Genomic DNA, 5,274 nt, shown 5'->3' with positions numbered 1-5,274 from the left:
ATCCACAGCATTGTAAATTTTAAATCGTTCCATTCAGATCTAAAGACATAATTGGTGTGGAGGATTTCTTACTCTTGAGGGATAAAATCTTTCCTCACCAGGGAGGTTACTCTGCTTGGCAGGTGAGACTTGTCGGTGTGAAAGAATCTCAGGTTCTGGGGCTCTCCGCAGTGGTTGTAGGTGTTGACTCTGGGCTGCAGGAAATTGTTCTGATAGCTCTGGATACCTTTCTTTGCAATGTGTCAGCATCCCAAACAGAGCATGGTAAGCTGCTTGATCTGCTGATTTATCCCAGGCTGCCAGACAAAGCTTCAAGTCAACGCTTTCATTTTGACCACTCCGAGAGGACAGGCACGTAGTTTCTCTAACACTTTATCTCTCAGTTTGAATGACACGAAAACTCTCAATTACAACCTCCATCAAAGGCAAGTTCATCCCGACGCTGGTAAAAATGGTGAAACTTCTATTTCTGTTGCACATCCTAGCCAATTTTGGGTGGCAACATAGACCTGAAACAGTCTAGGATAGTTTCTGGTTTCCTTTTGGATCCTCTCTGTGTAATAGGGAGATTTTCAGTTTGCATTAGGGAGAACACATCGATATAGAATTAGAATTGAAAATACACGAGGACTAAGATGTTAACTGTCCTGTGCTATCATCAGTGGGATCATCAGTTGATCTGCCACCTGTCCTCAGCAGTTTCGGCCCGCTTGTGATCAAGACTCCCTCGAGGTGGTGGGCCAGCAGTGCTAAAGCACCACCTCCCACTGATGAGCTTAACAACTTGGCATCTGCCTCTATCAGAGTTGTTGGTCGCTTCCATCCAACAGATAGTCTACTCTTCAGGTGTCTATGCAGCTGCTGAAGATTTCACAAAAGATGGATACACTTTCCGACTATCTGCCCCTCTGGACGTACTTGGTCCACACCCATGATAATCCTGTCTCTGCTGCCTCAGCTACAGCCCTGCTGGTTGACTTGATCTCTCTTCTAGTGAAGCCAAGGTTACGCAGCCAATTCTGGAAAGTGAACGCAATAAAGCCACGGCAACCTACTTCGAATGGATAGCATGAAACCTTCCACCCTCTGTCTCTGCACTCTGATCTTAATTCTGCATACTTGGTTATCTTGCGCTCATGGGCTTCATCGATGTTGTCTTTCCAGGGGACTGTGAGTTCACCAATAACTACTTCTGTACTGATGTCAGACCAGACAATTACATCTGGACACAATGTGGTGAAAACTATTTGTTCCAGGAAACTGCCTTTCCCATCCAGGTCAGCCTTGATACACAAATCATTGGCTGAAGAAAGTATGCTTGATCGTGGGCCTGCGCTGTACACCCTTGACTTGGAGCCTTCTTTCACAAATGATATGCGATGTTCTGTGCAGCATGGGGCATGAGATAAGTTGTGCTGCAGTATTCTCTGCTCAACCGCTTCTGTTACAAGTTTGAGAACGTTGTTATGTCTCCAAGTGTACATGCCGCTGGAAAGGTTGACTCTGCATGCACTCAAAATATGTTGAAGTGTTCCCTTCTCGCTACAAGCAGCACACCTGTCTGTCTTATCTTCACACCATGTGCTGAGGTTGGCAGGTGTTGGGAGCAGGTCATACACTGCTCTGTATAGAAAAGAAATGCGGAGCAGTTCCATTTGCCACAGAACATTCCAAGATAGATGTCGTTGTTCAACACTTTCCCACCAGGTCCAAGCCCCTTGTATGTATGCATCCTCTTTTATAAATTTATATGTATCCTCTTTTGTAAATTTTTCAGGCATTTCCTTTTCCAAGGGTAAATGGGACAATCAATCAGCATTTCCATGATTAGATGTCCTCTTGAGATTGATTTTATCCTCCAAGACACAGAGCCTGTCTCTGCATTTGTGCTGCTGCTCTTGTTGGAACACACTCTGTGGATTGAAAATGAACACTAGTAGTTGATGATCAGTAATGAGGGTTAACTCTCTCCCATAGAAGTACTGGTTAAAATGTTTTACAATCCAAACCAGATTCAAAGCCCTCTGTCAATCCATTTGTAATTTTTCTCTGTCACAAAAAGGGAACGTGAAGCAAAGGCTAGGGGGCGTTGACTTCCATCACTCATAACTTGGGGCATGACCGCACCTGTACCATAAGGCCAGGCATCATAGACAAGCTACGCTGAGCAATGTAGATCATATTATGTGAGTACAGGGTCTGACATCATCATTTCCATTACCTTTTTGAAAGCCAACTCACAAATCTCCGTCCATTGCCAATTCTTCCCAATCTGTAGTAATGAGTTCAAGGGGTGAAGCACAGTAGCCAGGTTTGGCAGGAACCTGTTATAGTAATTGACAAATCCTGAAAAAGATGGCAACTGTGATATGTCCTTTGGTCTTAGAGCATCCACCCCGCTTGAATTTTCATAGCACACTTGTGTAATACTTGAGCATCAAAGTTGTGACCACAGTAACTGATACTTGGTCTAAAGGATTCACATCTGTTACAATGTGTTCTGAGCCCATAATCTTCTAATATGTTTAACACAGTCTTAAGAGTTTCAAGATGTTTCTTGTCCTCCTCACTGGTAACAATGAAGTCATCCAGGTAACACTTAGCGCCTGGGCAGCCTTTCAGCACCTGGTCCAAAGCTTTCTGCCAGAGTGTAGATGCAGATGCTACTCCACAAATTAGCCTATTATTGCAATAAAGCCCTTTGTGAGTATTTATGGTAGGGAACACTTTGGACTCTTCTTGTATCTCCATCTGTAGGTAGCCTCAGCTAAGTCCACTTTGCTGAAGTGTTTCTCTCCAGAAAGGTTTGCAAAGATATCCTTTAACCTGGGCAGAAGATAGTGATCTACCTTCAGTACTGGATTGATGGTGACCTTAACATCACCACAGACCCATTCTTTGTGGTTACTGGGACAACTGGCATTGCCCATGGGCTCCAATCAGCATTGGAAAGAATGTCTTCAGCCTCCACGCGATCAAGCTCACTTGTTACTTTATCACAGATGATATAACGAACCAAATGGGCTTTGTAAAATGTGGGTGTGGCATTTTCATTTAACATTATTTTACCCTTGATATACTTGGGTTCTTGGGGATGTAGGATGGATCTCCAATCAAGTTGTAGTTGTCTCAGCCAATCACAACCCCACAATGCTGGCCCTCCTGATTTTTCACATATAAACCGAATGTAGCTTGTTGGTTGTTGTATTTCACTGTAAAAATGTCATTCCCCCAGGAGTTATAATGTAAGTTCTTAGTTTGGTATCTACAGACTTGAGTTTAGTTTCTTTGAAATGCCACTTCAACTCATTTTGTGGAATAACTGAAACAGCCGAGCCAGTGTCCAATTCCATTTTAATTAACTTGCCTTTCACATCTGCTGGAAGCTACCCAATCCTGTGTTACTCTCATCATTATCAGATTTTGACTGGAGGGTGGTAAATGTTATTCCTTTGTTCAAGTAGGGAACACCCTGGGATTTATGAATCAGTGAGTCTTACTTCAGTGTTGGGCAAATGATTGGGGAAGATTCTTAGAGACAGGATGTAGGAGCAGTGAAGGCTGAGTAGGCACCTGCACAAGTTATTAGTTATGACAGGCATAGAGAGGGTAGATAGTTGGCATATTTTTCATTGGATTGAAATGCATTTGAAACTATATTTTTTGGATGCAAAGGCCAGGGTGTCAGGACCAGAGGCAAGAGTCGGGCTGGCTCTAATCACCACTCCACAATATTTACTCGCTCCGTGCTGCACTGAGGTTAAGGCTGTGACCTGCTCCAGCTACTCCGGACTTCATGTCTGTGGGCTCTGCGGTACTTTTTCCCCTTTGTCCTGAACTGAGGTTGAGACCTTGGCCTACTCTGGCTATGCCGCACTGCGTGTCTGTGGGCTCTGATACGCTGACTTGTCTCTGCACTGAACAGAAGCTGAGACCGTGGAATGCTTGGTTTCCCTGTCTGAGGACTCACTTTCATTCTAAATGCCATTTGCTTACTTTTATTGTATGTCCAAACAATATTTTTCTCTCTGCACATTGGGTATTTGACGGTCTGTTTTTAAGTGGGTAATTTTGGGTGTCTTTGTTTTGTACTTGCCTGTAAGGAGACAAATCTCAAGATTGTATAATCTGTACATACTTTGATGATAAATGTTCCTTAAACTTTTAAGGTGAGGGGTAAAGTTCAAGGGGACTATGCAGGGCAAGAGTGTTGGGTGCCTGGGATGTGCTGCATAAGGCAGCTATAATAGAGATGTGTAAAAGGTGGGCATATGAACGCAGAGAATGGAAGGAAATGGATCACATGCAGATCGAAGGGATTATGAGTCATTAGTTTAATTAGTTTGGCACAGGATCATGGGCCAAAGGACCTGTTTCTGTGTTGCACCATTCTACGTTCTAATGCTCTTCTTTATCCAAGTTGTCTGTAAAGTGTGAGGAATTCCAGTTTCCCAGAATCACATCAGTCAGACAAGCACCAACACCATTCCCCACACAAGTCCAACAGCAGCCTCACCCAGCTGTGATTTGAATGGAATGCAATTGAGGTTAGAATTCAAATAATAAAAATATACGTACTGCCTTTACCTAAATTCTCAAACTCCATTTACTGTCACTCTCTTCTTGCAACCGTCAATTGCAGAATGTGTTTCAGACTCTTTGAGAAAGGTTTAAGGCTGCCAGTGTGACAGGAACCTGGGAGCAATGGGTAAGAGCAATGAGGTCCGTTGCTTTGAAGTTTCACTTCATTCCCAGCACCTATCGCCCCTGCAGGGACAGCAGATCAGGATCTTTGATGTAAATGAGAAGCTGCAGAGACTGCAAATGTAAAATAAAATCAAAATGCTGCAAGTACTCAGCAGATGCAGCCGGACTTGCTGAGCACTTGCAGCATTTCTTGTTGCTGTTTTAGGAGTTTCCATGGGTCAGGAGAGAGTGAGCACTTCATGTTGTTTTACTGAATGTTTTGTATTGTAATCAAGTGATTTCCGCCAGAAATGCTTGGTCAATGCTTATTCTGGCATATTCCCACTTCCTTTCCAGTCCTGAAATGCTACCCTCTAACTCTTTGATTATATACTCACCCAGCACCTTCTAGCTATCCCTATTCTCCTCCAAACTTTTTAGTCTGGCATCTTTCCCCTTCCATTCCAGTCCTGAAGAAGGGTCTTGTCTGAAATATTGGCTGTTTTTTCATGTCCATGTGTGGTGCGTGGTCAAGTGGTTAAGGTGCTGGACTAGCGATCTGAAGGTCATGAGTTCGAGCCCCAGCTG

This window comes from Hemitrygon akajei, chromosome 9 (assembly GCF_048418815.1).
Source record: "Hemitrygon akajei chromosome 9, sHemAka1.3, whole genome shotgun sequence".
NCBI lineage: Eukaryota > Metazoa > Chordata > Chondrichthyes > Myliobatiformes > Dasyatidae > Hemitrygon > Hemitrygon akajei.
The sequence above is the reverse complement of the archived record's forward strand: the minus strand, read 5'-3'. Positions refer to the sequence as shown.